Source organism: Triturus cristatus, chromosome 2_2 (assembly GCF_964204655.1).
Source record: "Triturus cristatus chromosome 2_2, aTriCri1.1, whole genome shotgun sequence".
Taxonomy (NCBI): Eukaryota; Metazoa; Chordata; class Amphibia; order Caudata; family Salamandridae; genus Triturus; species Triturus cristatus.
Genome location: NC_140582.1, coordinates 297,263,559 through 297,281,607, shown reverse-complemented (window position 1 = coordinate 297,281,607; position 18,049 = coordinate 297,263,559).

Below are 18,049 nucleotides of genomic sequence, written 5' to 3'. Positions count from 1 at the left end.
AAAAACCATAGGTTTTAGGGAAAGTTATAGTTAGCTGGACATTTCACTCGTTCAAAACCATGGAAATTGCCCCATTATAGTTAGTTCAGCTAACTATAACTCGCGCCCCCGCAATGCACTGCTGATGACGTCACATATTACATCACTCATGACATGGTCAGTGACATCACTGATGACATCACTGATGACATCATCCATATGATAAATTGATGCATCTTCTCACACCCTAATATAACCTTTGATACACCCACTCTAAATTACAGACGGCCATTCTCAAAACCATTGACACTCCAACACCAATAATTACATACCCACACACTGGGGGAATTTCTATGGGGGTCCTGAGGTGACGTGTGCAAACACGCCCTGTGGCCATTTTAAGTTGGAGATTAAGTCCTCTTGAATCCTGAGGTCCCTGGGGTCCAACTAGCCCACTAGGTACCTCGAGTAAGCGCCACAAAGCTGTGTTGCACAGAGGTGTAAAAAGGGGTATGGCCTGGACCACCTCTCTGCAACGCAGGCCTGTGGCGCTTACTGGAGGTACCTGGTGGGTGAGTTGGCCCCCAGGGACTCTCAGGATTGAAGAGGAATTAATTCATCAACTTAAAATGCGCCACAGGGTGTGTTTGCACACATGTCACCTCAGGCCCCGCCCCACCCCCTCCCTTCACCACTGTGCAAACGCACCCCGTGGTGCATTTTAAGTTGGGGGATAAAGTCCCCTTGAATCCTAAGGGTCCCTGGGATCCAACTAGCTCACCAGGTACCTCCAGTAAGCTCCACAGAGCTGCGTTGCAGAGAGGTGTAAAAAGGGGCGTGGCCTCTGAACACCTCTCTGCAACGCAGCTCCCTGGCGCATACTGGAGGTACCTGGTTGGCAATTTAATATACCGGAGCTCTGTCTGTGCGAGATACCCTTTTCACACTGCATCTCCCTATATCAGCAGGTAACACACCCTTTTCCCCCATAAACAACATACCTCCAACAACATTCTTGGGCCCGCCAGTCTCCCTCTGCGAACCACTTGTTGGCTCACAGCTCTTCGGGTGCAAGTTCTCGGGCCCGCAGTTGTATCTGTGAAGCCAAGACTGGAAATGTACCGCAGATCTCTCTCTGCGAGATACGCTCTTCACGTTCCCTCTCCCCACATTACTGTTCTGCAGCTATCCCTTTGGAAGCCAATGACGCGCACCTATCCCTATACTAGTCGGCCTGCAGGTGTTCCTCTGCGCGCTGGCCTGCAGCTCTCCCTCTGCGAACTAACGGGCCGCGGTTCTCCCTCTATGAGCCTGCCAGTCGACTCGCAGTTCTTCATCTACGAGCCAGCCCTCCGGCTTGTAAGTCTCTGAGAACAGATGCAATGGAGGTAATGATCATGCAGGTCAGACACCCAACACTTTTCCGACATCCCCCAGCAGGAGCTCCTTGTCTGCCATCCCCCCTCACCCCCACCCCCACAAACAAATGTGACAGTCACATTAGGAAATCTGGAACGTAAAAATGTGGCTAATGTTCTAAAATTATTAATAAGAAGATGCTTGTGATGTTGGACAAATAAGAATCTTAGTCATGGATGGATTTACATATAAAACATTTTATTAAAACAAAACAACAACAAATAAAACTATGTACAGCCATGTCGTGTCATCTCTGGACCATTTGTGAATCACAGCCTGCAAGACAAAAAGAAAGATAAGATGGTGCGTCATGCGTCCAGCAAAGGAGAAAGAGAAATAGAGAAAGAGTGAGGGAGAGAGAGAGAAACAAAGAAAGAGTGAGAGAGAGAGGAAGACAAAGAAAGAAAGAGTGAGAGAGAGAAAGAGTGAGATACAGGGAAAAGAGAAAGAGAGAAACAAAGTGAGAGAGAGGAAGAAAGAGAGAAAAAGAGTGAGAGAGAGAGAAAGAGAGAGAGAGGAAGAGAGACAGAAAGAGCGAGAGAAAGGAAGACAGAGAAAGAGTGAGAGAGAGAGGAAGACAGAGAAAGAGAGAAAGAGTGAGAAAAAGAGTAAGATACAAGGGAAAGAGAGAGAGAGAAAAAGAATGGGAAATCTGTGCAGCTCACCTTTGTGCCACCGGTGTGTCTCCAACCACGTGCCGGGACATAATGCACCCTCAAGTTTAGTCATCTGAAAGATAGTATAGAATTAGTAATTGCAGAGTACATACAACTGTATACGCCTAATTCTCTGTTTCGGCAATGCGCACTCAGGCTGCTGCAGCCCATCCACTACCACTGCTCGGAGGTGTCTGTGTGCTCTTGAACACCCAGGCTGCTGCACACTATCCACTCCCGTTGCTGCAGAAAGAAGCCTTTCTGCTCCACCTTCCGCCACTGGCGTGTGTGTAAGAGGGTGCACCACGTGTCAAAGCAACTTTCACAGGCTTTGTCAGGATGGCCACGCATCATCGCAGGTTCTACACGCGTTCAGCTGTGGTGGTGTTGGGGGGTCGACGTCCATTTGTGAATCACAGCCTGTTAGATAAAAAGCAAGAAATGATTGTGCGTCACGCATCCATCAAAGGAGAGAGAAAGAGAGAGAGAAAGAAATAGTGAGAGGAAGAGAGAGAAAAAGAAAGAAAGAGTGAGAGGAAGACAGTGAGAAAGAGAGAAACAGTGAGAGTGAGAGGAAGAGAGAGAGAGAAAAAGAAAGAAAGAGTGAGTGGAAGACAGAGAGAAAGAGTGAGAGAGATGAAGAGAGAGAGAAACAGTTAGAGAGAGGAAGAGAGAGAGAGAAAGTGTGAGAAAGAGGAAGAGAGAGAGAAAGAGAAAAACTGTGTGAGAGGAAGAGAGAGAGAAAGAGTGTGAAGGAGAGAAAGGAAGAGATGAGGAGGGACAGTGAGTGCCCATACTGTGGACAGAACCCTCACAGCTCACCTTTACACCACCGCTGTGTCTCCAACCACGTGCCGGGACCTAGTGAAGCCCTCAAGTGCCCACATCTGAAACAGAGTATGTACGACTGCGTACGCCTAAATCGCTGTGCCGCGTTTCTGCATCCAGGCTGCTGCACCCCATTCACTCCCGCCGCCCAGACGTATTTGCCAACCGCTGCTCACCCAGGCCTCACTGCTCACCGTTTCGCAGACAGGGCCCCCTCCACATCATGCAGCCGTGCTCCGCAAGCCTACAAGTCTTACATTTGGAGCTGCGTCTTGATTTTTCCATGGCAGAGGACATACTAGTGCACCTATCATCATCGCAGGTTGCACACCCGCTCAGTCCTTGCGGTGCCACTAACTTAGTGACCAGTGAGGCCACACATGTGGTGGTAGGCCCCCCTGTTTGATGGCTCAGGCCTATATGAGGTGGCCTGATCACCGGGACGGGCCACCACAGTGCATGCGGGGGGAGCAACTCTAAAATGGAGTAGAGCACATGTGCCCGGTCTTTTTTATTGGTACGGTCATGTGTCCTGTGACGCCTGTGCTGGATGGGTGTGGTGTGGGTGTATACCAGCTGTGAGGGAGTGGCGGTGGCATCCTGACAACTTGACCTGTGACCAGCAGATCACTACAATGAAAATCTGGGTCACGTAGCGTTGTTGTCCTTCCCTTTAAGCGTAAGCAGAGTGGGCTGGCCTGGCCTATGCCAGTCCTGCGTGAGGCTGTGAAGAATGATTCAGGAGCTATGGGTGTGGCTCCATCGTGAGCTGTATGAGGAATCAACTGATTACTGATTACATGCCATGCGGGTGTTCTTGTTGTAATGCTGCCATCACCCGGGTCGCAAGCGTCAATGTGTCACTCTGTGAGCCAAGTGCCACAACATGGCCAACATGGAAGGTACGGGGAATCACTGACCCTACATTCATCCACACAAGAAAGATGGTGGACATGACACATCTGTGTGAAAGGAATTTTTATTGCACATTCAGTGGAGTATTGCAGCTGCTGCAATGCAGGGCCATGCAAAGCCCAAATTTCAGTTTTTGGGACATGGAAGGCAGCCAATTAGAGACAAGCTTGTTGTCCGAGTTAGGCTGTGCCAACATATGTACTTGTACAATCACTCCGCCAAACCCCATGCACTTAAAAATCCATTATACACTCTCCTTGCAGTACTCTAATCATCCAGTCTCTATGTATGTACTTGTACAATGACTGAGACAAAGTTACATGAACAAAGTTTTGTCCCACTGTCAAAGGTAAGTTGGTTGCATACGCTGTCCAGAGCACAATGTAATGTGGTAGGGCCCAGGGACAGAATGTTGCATACATAATGAACACACGGACACAGATAGATAGTGGAACTGGGTACGGGCACGTGCGCTCGACTCCTTTTTATTACCAGGGTCACATGTCCAGTAACGTCTGTGCCGGATGCGTGTGGGGTGAGTGTAAGCCAGCCCTCCGGGAATGGTTGGTGCTGGCAACAAGTACAACAGTAATCATCGGATCACACACAGCGATTCAACCATAAAGGGTCAATGATTTGTACTGCACTAAGTAAGGGGCACCAGATGTGAAATAATACACAAAAGATTCTATTGTAAAGTGTTCATGACTTTACAATACTTGACTTGTGGTACACTGAGGTAGGGGCAGCAGATCTAAAATCATACACAAAAGATTCTATCATTAGGGGGGCCATGAGTTGTGGTGCACTGAGGTAGGGGCATCAGAAGCATTCCGCGTGTGCACAGCTAGCGATGATGCATGGTCCGGGAGGGCCGCACTGGTAGCAATGTCTGTTACCTACTGGACTGCATCATCTGCAATCGCAACTCGATCTGAATTGTGAGCCCTGCAGTCCGCAATGTAGGTGGAAGGCAGTAGTCAGCACAGACATCGAGGAATGCTTTTTGTCACTTCCTCCTGAAAAAATCCGAGGACATAGAGTACAATTCTATCTGCAATTAATAAATCATGTCTCAATGTAAATTGTGAGCTCTGCTGACCGCAGTGTAGGTAACAAAAGATGAAATATGTATGGAATACATTGTCGAAATGTGTAGGTTTCGGGGACGTTTTCTGAAACGATTATAGTCTCTTACACAATTTGCATCGGTACTAATCTTGAATTGTGAGCCCTGCTGACTGCAGTCTAGACCAGAGGCAGTGGTCAGGAAGGGCCCACAGCCACGTGGCGTTGACTTCAGCCGTATAGTTAGTGGTAGGTGTGGCGCTCAGCGTGTGTGCAGCCAGCGATGATGCGTGGTGTGGGCGGGCCGCACTAGGAGCAATGTATCTTGCCTACTGGACTGCATCATCTGCAATCGCGACTCCATCTGAATTGTGAGCCCTGCTGTCCGCAGTGTAGATCGAAGGCAGTAGTCAGCACAGACATCGAGGAATGCTTTTTGTGACTTCCCCTTGAGGGAATCCAATGATATAGAGTACAGTTCTCTCTGCAATAAATAAATCAAAACTGAATTCGAACTGTGAGCTCTGCGGTCCACAGTGTAGACTGCCATTCACTGTTCCTTTGGACTTGCAAGATGAATTTGGTCATTGTACTAAAGCTATAATTGATGTCAAAAAAGTTCTTGAAGCAAGGGTAGTAAAAGGATATTATTTAGGTTTTGAAGACGTTGTAGTTAGTTGCCTACTGGACTCTGTAATTAATGAATCAAGACTCAATTTTAATTGTGAGCCCTGCTGACCGCAGTGTATGCCAGAGGCAGCGGTCAGCAAGGGCCCACAGCCACATGGCGTTGAGCTGCACACTTAGAGGCACTTGAAGCAACCAGCATGTGCGGAGCCTCCGATGATGCGTGATCCGGGAGGGCCGCACTGGTAGCAATGTCTTTTGTCTAATGAATTCTGCCTTAATAAGGCTATGTGGCGATGATTTGTGGTGCAGTAAGTTAGTGGCACCTGAAGCACTCAACGTGGGTGCACCTTGCGATTATGCGTGGTCCAGGTGGGCCGCACTGGTAGCAATGTCTTTTGTCTAATTAATTCTGCCTCAGTAAGGCCACGTGGTGATGACTCGTGGTGCAGTGAGTTAGTGGCACCTGAAGCACTCAGCGTGTGTGCTCCCTGCGATGATGCGTGGTCTGGGCGGGCCGTACTGGTAGCAATGTCTTTTGTCTAAAAAATTCTGCCTTAATAAGGCTACGTGGCCGTGACTTGTGGTGCAGTGAGTTAGTGGCACCTGAAGTAACCAGCGTGTGTGCACCCTGCGATGATGAATCAAGACTCAATTTTAATTGTGAGTCCTGCTGACCGCAGTGTATGCCAGAGGCAACGGTCAGCAAGGGACCACAGCCACGTGGTGTTGAGCTGCACACTTATTGGCGCCTGAAGCAACCAGCATGTGTGGAGCCTCTGATGATGCGTGATCTGGGCGGGCCGCACTGGTAGCAATGTCTTTTGTTTAATGAATTCTGCCTCAGTAAGGTACGTGGCGTTGACTTGTGGTACACTGAGTGAGTGGTACCTCTGGCTATCAGCGTGTATGCAGCCTGCGATGATGCGTGGTCCGGGTGGGCCGCACTGGGACCAAAGTGTCTTGCCTACTGGACTGCGTCATCTGCAATGGCAACTCCATCTGAATTGTTAGTCCTGCTGTCAGACGTGTAGATCGAAGGCAGTAGTGTGTACAGACGTAACTCTGCGGTGCTGTGCCGCTGGGTTTGCAGGGGGCTTGTGTCGAGGAGGCCCGCGGTCATGGCGGCAGCCACGTGGCAGGGTGAGGGCCGCCGCTCTGGCAGACGCATTGGCCTTCACACAAGTGAACCACTCCCATAGCCCCGTCTATTTATTCACACTTCTGCGCTAGAGTGGCGTACATTGGACCAGCCCACTGTGCTTCTTCTTACAGGGGACGACGACACAGGTACATGACCAAAATCTTCCCCGCTGCCTGAGGTAACATGGTTGCGTCCACTGTCCACAACACCACAAGCACCAGCAGTATATGTACACATGGAGAGGTTTGTGCTCTGCATAGCACATCACTGCTACACTTGGTATTGTGTGCATTATTATTGGTGGGTGACTTGCATCCTTCACACATGTTTGCTTGCAACATCTCGCAACATTCAGCTATTGTGTGGCTGAGGGACCATGCCTTTTTTGGAAGGTTTGCTGTCCTGTTGTGCTATGCCTCGGTGGTAGTGGGGGGTCCGGGCGGAGGTCCTGAGGGTGGTGGCAGTGGGTTTTAGGGCCTTCTTGGGTGTGCGAGGTGCATTTTCAGTAGCTCTATGACATGTGTTGGTCTTCAGATGTGATTCTGGGCTAGGTTCCCTTTCACACTGTAGGTAGTCGTCCTACTTTAGACCAGTAAAAGGCAGATGTTATATTCCTACTGCTAACGCAGCTTATCGCCTGTTTTTGGATCACACCGCAGATTTGGCTGCTCATTAAAAATATTGGGAAGTGGGTTTTTTCATGTTATTTTTGCATAGGAATGCCTACTCTGCACATGATTAGCGTTAGTTGTTGCTCTCATTTGAGGTGGGTTTTTTTTGCGGAAACTATTGCTGGATAACTGGAGCTATCGGCTGTTTTCACCAGGTTGAGAATGGAATGATAATTTAAAATCACTGAAAAAACTATAGGTTTAATGAACATTATAATTAGAAATTAGCATTTAAAAAACCTTTGAAATTCACTGAAAAAACCATAGGTTTCACAGACGTTATAGTTAGAAATTAGCACTTAAAAAACCTTAGAAATTCACTGAAAAAACAATAGGTTTCAGGGAGGTTATAGTTACAAATTATCATTTAAAAAACCTTTCAAATCCACTGAAAAAAACATAGGTGTCAGGGACGTTATAGTTACAAATTATCATTAAAAAAAAACTTTGAAATTCACCTTAAAAAACCATAGGTTTCAGGGATGTTATAGTTGCAAATTAGCATTTAAAAAACCTAAGAAATTCACTTAGTTGCACATTTCACTTATACAAAACTAAGGTATATTGAAGAATGAGTGGGGGTATAAGTGTGTGGATGGAGGATGTAGTAGGCGCGTGACTGACTGTATAAGTGAATGATTAAATGTGCCTTACTGAATTCATGGGTGAGTGACTAAACTGTGTGAATGTCTGTATCAGTCTGTTTATTGCTGGGTAAGCTGCTGCATTGGTTGATGAGTAGCTACATGAGTGTCTATATGGGTTATTGATTGGTTCCCTGAGTATTTGTATGGGTGCCTGAGTGTGTGTGTGGGTGGGTGGGAGGTGTGTGACTTTGTGCATAGATGTGTGAGTTCTTTATTCACTGGGTGTATGGGTTCAAGACTACATGTGGAAACAGCTGTATGGGTGGGTAAGTGTGTGTATGGGTGTGTTGGTGAGTGAATGGATATCTCAGTGCTACATGTCTAAGTAACTACATATGTAAAACACAGTGCATGAGAGAGTTGGAGTATATAAATGACTATACGTGAGAGTCAGTGATTGTGAGAGTGCTATATGGAGGAGTGTGTACTTGTATCAGTGATTGTATAAGTGTAAGTATATGGTAGTATCAATAAGTGAGGTTGTGTGTATAAATGTATAGCTGAGTAAATAGAAGTGTGATTGATTCTTTGCATGACTGACTCTGGATGAGTGGTGGCGTGTGAGTGTTTGTATAGATGTATGAATGCCTATAATAGTGTTGTATTGATGAGTCACTGCATGTATGAGTGACTGTATGGGTGAATGAGTGGATATGTGTGTAGACTTAGGAATCAGTGCGTGTGTACGTAGTAACTGATATTGGTGTCTCTATTGTTTCGAAAATGGTAGTCTGTATTTTAGAGTGGGTGTATCAAAGGTTTTATTAAGGTATGAGGAGGTGCATGAAATTTCCACGTGGATGGTGTCATCAGTGATGTCATCAGGGATGTCATTTGAGATGTCATCAGTGATGTCACTGACCATGTCATGAATGATGTAATATGTGACATCATCAGCAGTGCATTGCGGGGGCGTGAGTTACAGTTAGCTCAACTAACTATAAGGGCCAAATTTCTATGGTTTCTACGAGTGAAAACTCCAGCTAACTATAACGCCCCTGAAACCTATGGTTTTTTCAGTGAATTTCAAAGGTTTTTTAAATGCTAATTTCTAACTATGCCTACAGAGATAGGACATGTGAAGAAAGAAGAAAAAACGCACAGAAAGAAAAAAAAGAAATACAGAAAGAAGCAACAGAAGTCCTCAAAGACGAAGAAAATTGCAGGAAGAAGGATAATGTGCAGAAAGAACAAACAGAAGAGCAGAAAGAAGCCTTGTTGCAAACTCATCCTGTACCCTCAACTTTTTCAGATGGATACTGGTGGTAACTGAGTCTGACTAACCAGTCCTAGAGCCAGTGCTATGTTAAAAGACACTCAGAATACAGTGAAAACACGTACATACACTATGGAACACTATGCATTGGGGTCCCCCTGTGATTAGCATGACCTCCTCTGTAAGCCCCTAGTATGTAATAGGGCAGGGGACTAAAACTACCTCTTAAAACGCGCCACAGGGTGTGTTTGCACACGTCACTTCAGGCCCCGCCCCCTTCCTTCCCTACTGTGTAATCACGCCCTGTGGCCATTTTAAGTTGGGAGATTAAGTCCCCTTGAATCCTGAGGGTCCCTAGGGGCAAAATAGCCCACTAGGTACGTCCAGTAAGCGCCATTGCAGAGAGGTGTAAAAAGGGGCACGGCCTGCACCACCTCTCTGCAACGCAGAGCAGTGGTGCTTACTGGAAGCACCTGGTGGGCTAGTTGGCCCCCAGGGTCCCTCAGGATTGAAAGGGAATTATTTCCCCAACTTAAAATGCACCTCAGGCCCAGTCCCCTCCCTTCACCATTGTGTAAATGCGCCCTGTGGCCGTTCTGAGTTGAGAGATTAAGTCCCCTTAAATCCTAAAGGTCCCTAGGGTCAAACTAGCCCACTAGGTACCTCCAGTAAGCGCCACAGAGCTGCGTTGCATAGAGGTGTAAAAAGGGGCGTGGTCTCAGAACACCTGTCTGCAACGCAGCTCCCTGGCGCATACTGGAGATACCTGTAGGCCCTCAGGGACCCTCAGTATTGAAGGGGAATTAATTCACCAACTTACAACTGGCCAGGGGGCACGTTTGCAGAGTGCTGCAAGGAGAGGGCGTGGCCTCCGGTGTGATGCCGGTCTTTTATTTATTTTATTTTTTTAAGAAGGAGGGCTGTGTGGCCCCCCTTCTTTTTCTAATTTATTGGCCCTTGGGACCCCATCCCCCAGGGCCTGCACCCTAATTTTTGTTGTTGAAAAAAATTAATTTGGAAGGGGGCCGTGTGGCCCCCCTCCCAAGGCCTTCATCGGCCCCGTGGACCCCAACCCCCGGGTCATGGCCTTTTTAAAAAAAAATTCTTTAAGAGGGGGGCTGCGTTGCCCCCCTACTCAGGCCACTTTTGGCCCCGGGGACTCCATCCCCCGGGGCCGGCCTTTGTTTTTTATTATTTAATAAAAATATATATTTATAGAAACACCTAGGACATGCTGGACAAACCGTATGTACCTATCACCATGACGATTTGCGTGATATTCATTAAAAGGCGACTATGCATACAATGAATCCACGTGGAATGTATTTACACCGCTAGTGAAGCTCTGACGTGTCTGACGCCCTACCGTGCCTAATCCCGGTGTCCCCGCCGGTGGGTACTCTCCAAGTAGGCACCCTTGTTGTTTATTTATACAAACATGGGTAGCTATTGACGGGCACATTTAATACACACGCACACCAAGCCATTCAAAGGGGATTTGACAAAAATTCGACCAAACTATGCAAGAAACCCCCCTCACGGTTAATAAAACACACATCCACCGCCGGATGTGTAATACTTTTTATTTTACTCTCTGGAAAGGAGACAAACCTCACTTGAGAGTCACAGCGTGCTCCTGGCTGAGCCCAATGCTGTGTTACACCCACCAGTGCCCGCCGAGTGCCACACACCTCTGTGTTGTATTCCTCGATGCCTATGTTATAACGCACAGCGCTATGCCATACATATTACAATCTGGGATCCATATCTTTGTCACAGTGCATATGCAACGTTACAACTTTAGAGACTAGTTAGGTTACACAACACTGCCCTGTGCATATTACACTCCAAGGCTCATATCGCATAGTACGCGCTAGTGCCTGTGCTATCTCGCGCTCTCCAATGAATCTGTCATTGCGCACAAGGTATTGCATATTATATTTCACGCCCCGGTTCATCTTATATCACACATTTTGGTGCATAGTTTATACCATATACTATATCTAGTTTTCATTTTCAATCGTGCTCTCAGGACTATCTTCTATATAACACTGCGTCCACCTACCCTTTTCACGGGCATTACATTTTGCGATGGGGGTGGAGGGTCAGGGGGTGTTTCTGCCAAGTGAGCCCGGAGTCACAGTCACAAACGTCATCTTCTTCCTGAATAAAAGTGAGATTATGCTGCATACTTGTTCATATTTTAAGTAGTTCGAACAGACACACATTTTAAAAACAATAAAGTTCCTCATACCCACCTTCTCTGAACAGTTAGCTTGCTGCCCCATCCACCTCCTCCCTATCCTCTGTTGTCTGAATCCATGGACTAGCCTCCTCCCTCCTGCCATGCATGGTTCTGATGTGCTGCCACTGCCTTCCATTTCGCATGATGTACCAGTCCACTCCTCCTGCCCTCCATTGCCCAATTCTATGGCCCATCATTGACCTCCTGCCTAGCCTCTGTGCTTATTTTGCTGCCCCTATTCTCCTTTTCCCTGCCCTCCGATGTCTTTGTGCATGCCCCTGCTCCATCCTTTTTGCCCACCATGTTCCTGCCACTCCTATCTACTCTGAGTGTTCTGTTGAGCTGCCACTCCCCTCCCACCTGCCTAGCATTGTCAGATGACTGTAACCTGTCCCTGCCACCTCCACCCTGCCTGTCCACATGCCATGCCCCTATCCCCTTCCTCCTGTCCTCCATGGTCCATTTTACTGCCCTCCCTGGTCTGTTGTGCTGCAACTGCTCCTCCTGCCTGGCCCACGTGGTCTGTTGTGAGGCCCTGCACCCTCCTTCTTGCCCATCATAGCCATTGTGCTGCCACTAACCCTCCCGCTTGCCACGCATGGTCTTCTGGGCTGCCATGGCCCCTCCCACCTTCCCTGTGTGATCAGCCAGCTGCCCCTGACCCCTCCCACCTTCCCTCCATGGTCTGTGTGTATGCCATCATAGTCTCACTGTTGCTCTCCATGGTGTGTCTTGTTTCTAGTGCCCATCCTGCCTTACCTCCATGGTCATCTTGCTGCTCCTGCCCTGCCCCCTTGCCCCCAGCCCTCTGTTTCCATGTACAGACCCCTATTCCCTCCCTCCTGGCTTGTCTGTTCCATTGTAATGCCCCTGATCCGTCCCTCCTGCCCTTTATGGTCTGTTATGCTGCAGCTTTCTCTCTTGGCTGTCCATTATGGTCAGTTAGCTACCATTGCCTCTTTCCCCTCTGTTCTCTGCTGTCCATGTGCATGGTCCTGTCCCCTCCCTATTGCTTTCTATGGATTGTTGTGCTGCACTCCCGTCCAGCATGCCCTGTGTGGTGTATTGTGCTGCTGCAAACCCTGATGCCTGCCCTGTAGGGTCAGTTTGGTGCACCTCTCCATGTCCCTCCTGTCCTCTGTTATCCGAGTCCCTATCCCAATTCCTCCTGCCTACCATGATCCAATGTACCATACTTGCGAGAAGAGAGAGAAAAAGAAAGAAAGAGTGAGAGGAAGACAGTGAGAAAGAGAGAAACAGTGAGAGTGAGAGGAAGAGAGAGAGAGAAAAAGAAAGAAAGAGTGAGTGGAAGACAGAGAGAAAGAGTGAGAGAGATGAAGAGAGAGAGAAACAGTGAGAGAGAGGAAGAGAGAGAGAGAAAGTGTGAGAAAGAGGAAGAGAGAGAGAAAGAGAAAAACTGTGTGAGAGGAAGAGAGAGAGAAAGAGTGTGAAGGAGAGAAAGGAAGAGATGAGGAGGGACAGTGAGTGCCCATACTGTGGACAGAACCCTCACAGCTCACCTTTACACCACCGCTGTGTCTCCAACCACGTGCCGGGACCTAGTGAAGCCCTCAAGTGCCCACATCTGAAACATAGTACAGAATTAGTAATGGCAGAGTATGTACGACTGCGTACGCCTAAATCGCTGTGCCGCGTTTCTGCATCCAGGCTGCTGCACCCCATTCACTCCCGCCGCCCAGACGTATTTGCCAACCGCTGCTCACCCAGGCCTCACTGCTCACCGTTTCGCAGACAGGGCCCCCTCCACATCATGCAGCCGTGCTCCACAAGCCTACAAGTCTTACATTTGGAGCTGCGTCTTGATTTTTCCATGGCAGAGGACATACTAGTGCACCTATCATCATCGCAGGTTGCACACCCGCTCAGTCCTTGCGGTGCCACTAACTTAGTGACCAGTGAGGCCACACATGTGGTGGTAGGCCCCCCTGTTTGATGGCTCAGGCCTATATGAGGTGGCCTGATCACCGGGACGGGCCACCACAGTGCATGCGGGGGGAGCAACTCTAAAATGGAGTAGAGCACATGTGCCCGGTCTTTTTTATTGGTACGGTCATGTGTCCTGTGACGCCTGTGCTGGATGGGTGTGGTGTGGGTGTATACCAGCCGTGAGGGAGTGGCGGTGGCATCCTGACAACTTGACCTGTGACCAGCAGATCACTACAATGAAAATCTGGGTCACGTAGCGTTGTTGTCCTTCCCTTTAAGCGTAAGCAGAGTGGGCTGGCCTGGCCTATGCCAGTCCTGCGTGAGGCTGTGAAGAATGATTCAGGAGCTATGGGTGTGGCTCCATCGTGAGCTGTATGAGGAATCAACTGATTACTGATTACATGCCATGCGGGTGTTCTTGTTGTAATGCTGCCATCACCCGGGTCGCAAGCGTCAATGTGTCACTCTGTGAGCCAAGTGCCACAACATGGCCAACATGGAAGGTACGGGGAATCACTGACCCTACATTCATCCACACAAGAAAGATGGTGGACATGACACATCTGTGTGAAAGGAATTTTTATTGCACATTCAGTGGAGTATTGCAGCTGCTGCAATGCAGGGCCATGCAAAGCCCAAATTTCAGTTTTTGGGACATGGAAGGCAGCCAATTAGAGACAAGCTTGTTGTCCGAGTTAGGCTGTGCCAACATATGTACTTGTACAATCACTCCGCCAAACCCCATGCACTTAAAAATCCATTATACACTCTCCTTGCGGTACTCTAATCATCCAGTCTCTATGTATGTACTTGTACAATGACTGAGACAAAGTTACATGAACAAAGTTTTGTCCCACTGTCAAAGGTAAGTTGGTTGCATACGCTGTCCAGAGCACAATGTAATGTGGTAGGGCCCAGGGACAGAATGTTGCATACATAATGAACACACGGACACAGATAGATAGTGGAACTGGGTACGGGCACGTGCGCTCGACTCCTTTTTATTACCAGGGTCACATGTCCAGTAACGTCTGTGCCGGATGCGTGTGGGGTGAGTGTAAGCCAGCCCTCCGGGAATGGTTGGTGCTGGCAACAAGTACAACAGTAATCATCGGATCACACACAGCGATTCAACCATAAAGGGTCAATGATTTGTACTGCACTAAGTAAGGGGCACCAGATGTGAAATAATACACAAAAGATTCTATTGTAAAGTGTTCATGACTTTACAATACTTGACTTGTGGTACACTGAGGTAGGGGCAGCAGATCTAAAATCATACACAAAAGATTCTATCATTAGGGGGGCCATGAGTTGTGGTGCACTGAGGTAGGGGCATCAGAAGCATTCCGCGTGTGCACAGCTAGCGATGATGCATGGTCCGGGAGGGCCGCACTGGTAGCAATGTCTGTTACCTACTGGACTGCATCATCTGCAATCGCAACTCGATCTGAATTGTGAGCCCTGCAGTCCGCAATGTAGGTGGAAGGCAGTAGTCAGCACAGACATCGAGGAATGCTTTTTGTCACTTCCTCCTGAAAAAATCCGAGGACATAGAGTACAATTCTATCTGCAATTAATAAATCATGTCTCAATGTAAATTGTGAGCTCTGCTGACCGCAGTGTAGGTAACAAAAGATGAAATATGTATGGAATACATTGTCGAAATGTGTAGGTTTCGGGGACGTTTTCTGAAACGATTATAGTCTCTTACACAATTTGCATCGGTACTAATCTTGAATTGTGAGCCCTGCTGACTGCAGTCTAGACCAGAGGCAGTGGTCAGGAAGGGCCCACAGCCACGTGGCGTTGACTTCAGCCGTATAGTTAGTGGTAGGTGTGGCGCTCAGCGTGTGTGCAGCCAGCGATGATGCGTGGTGTGGGCGGGCCGCACTAGGAGCAATGTATCTTGCCTACTGGACTGCATCATCTGCAATCGCGACTCCATCTGAATTGTGAGCCCTGCTGTCCGCAGTGTAGATCGAAGGCAGTAGTCAGCACAGACATCGAGGAATGCTTTTTGTGACTTCCCCTTGAGGGAATCCAATGATATAGAGTACAGTTCTCTCTGCAATAAATAAATCAAAACTGAATTCGAACTGTGAGCTCTGCGGTCCACAGTGTAGACTGCCATTCACTGTTCCTTTGGACTTGCAAGATGAATTTGGTCATTGTACTAAAGCTATAATTGATGTCAAAAAAGTTCTTGAAGCAAGGGTAGTAAAAGGATATTATTTAGGTTTTGAAGACGTTGTAGTTAGTTGCCTACTGGACTCTGTAATTAATGAATCAAGACTCAATTTTAATTGTGAGCCCTGCTGACCGCAGTGTATGCCAGAGGCAGCGGTCAGCAAGGGCCCACAGCCACATGGCGTTGAGCTGCACACTTAGAGGCACTTGAAGCAACCAGCATGTGCGGAGCCTCCGATGATGCGTGATCCGGGAGGGCCGCACTGGTAGCAATGTCTTTTGTCTAATGAATTCTGCCTTAATAAGGCTATGTGGCGATGATTTGTGGTGCAGTAAGTTAGTGGCACCTGAAGCACTCAACGTGGGTGCACCTTGCGATTATGCGTGGTCCAGGTGGGCCGCACTGGTAGCAATGTCTTTTGTCTAATTAATTCTGCCTCAGTAAGGCCACGTGGCGATGACTCGTGGTGCAGTGAGTTAGTGGCACCTGAAGCACTCAGCGTGTGTGCTCCCTGCGATGATGCGTGGTCTGGGCGGGCCGTACTGGTAGCAATGTCTTTTGTCTAAAAAATTCTGCCTTAATAAGGCTACGTGGCCGTGACTTGTGGTGCAGTGAGTTAGTGGCACCTGAAGTAACCAGCGTGTGTGCACCCTGCGATGATGAATCAAGACTCAATTTTAATTGTGAGTCCTGCTGACCGCAGTGTATGCCAGAGGCAACGGTCAGCAAGGGACCACAGCCACGTGGTGTTGAGCTGCACACTTATTGGCGCCTGAAGCAACCAGCATGTGTGGAGCCTCTGATGATGCGTGATCTGGGCGGGCCGCACTGGTAGCAATGTCTTTTGTTTAATGAATTCTGCCTCAGTAAGGTACGTGGCGTTGACTTGTGGTACACTGAGTGAGTGGTACCTCTGGCTATCAGCGTGTATGCAGCCTGCGATGATGCGTGGTCCGGGTGGGCCGCACTGGGACCAAAGTGTCTTGCCTACTGGACTGCGTCATCTGCAATGGCAACTCCATCTGAATTGTTAGTCCTGCTGTCAGACGTGTAGATCGAAGGCAGTAGTGTGTACAGACGTAACTCTGCGGTGCTGTGCCGCTGGGTTTGCAGGGGGCTTGTGTCGAGGAGGCCCGCGGTCATGGCGGCAGCCACGTGGCAGGGTGAGGGCCGCCGCTCTGGCAGACGCATTGGCCTTCACACAAGTGAACCACTCCCATAGCCCCGTCTATTTATTCACACTTCTGCGCTAGAGTGGCGTACATTGGACCAGCCCACTGTGCTTCTTCTTACAGGGGACGACGACACAGGTACATGACCAAAATCTTCCCCGCTGCCTGAGGTAACATGGTTGCGTCCACTGTCCACAACACCACAAGCACCAGCAGTATATGTACACATGGAGAGGTTTGTGCTCTGCATAGCACATCACCGCTACACTTGGTATTGTGTGCATTATTATTGGTGGGTGACTTGCATCCTTCACACATGTTTGCTTGCAACATCTCGCAACATTCAGCTATTGTGTGGCTGAGGGACCATGCCTTTTTTGGAAGGTTTGCTGTCCTGTTGTGCTATGCCTCGGTGGTAGTGGGGGGGTCCGGGCGGAGGTCCTGAGGGTGGTGGCAGTGGGTTTTAGGGCCTTCTTGGGTGTGCGAGGTGCATTTTCAGTAGCTCTATGACATGTGTTGGTCTTCAGATGTGATTCTGGGCTAGGCTCCCTTTCACACTGTAGGTAGTCGTCCTACTTTAGACCAGTAAAAGGCAGATGTTATATTCCTACTGCTAACGCAGCTTATCGCCTGTTTTTGGATCACACCGCAGATTTGGCTGCTCATTAAAAATATTGGGAAGTGGGTTTTTTCATGTTATTTTTGCATAGGAATGCCTACTCTGCACATGATTAGCGTTAGTTGTTGCTCTCATTTGAGGTGGGTTTTTTTTGCGGAAACTATTGCTGGAAAACTGGAGCTATCGGCTGTTTTCACCAGGTTGAGAATGGAATGATAATTTAAAATCACTGAAAAAACTATAGGTTTAATGAACATTATAATTAGAAATTAGCATTTAAAAAACCTTTGAAATTCACTGAAAAAAACCATAGGTTTCACAGACGTTATAGTTAGAAATTAGCACTTAAAAAACCTTAGAAATTCACTGAAAAAACAATAGGTTTCAGGGAGGTTATAGTTACAAATTATCATTTAAAAAACCTTTCAAATCCACTGAAAAAAACATAGGTGTCAGGGACGTTATAGTTACAAATTATCATTAAAAAAAAAACTTTGAAATTCACCTTAAAAAACCATAGGTTTCAGGGATGTTATAGTTGCAAATTAGCATTTAAAAAACCTAAGAAATTCACTTAGTTGCACATTTCACTTATACAAAACTAAAGTATATTGAAGAATGAGTGGGGGTATAAGTGTGTGGATGGAGGATGTAGTAGGCGCGTGACTGACTGTATAAGTGAATGATTAAATGTGCCTTACTGAA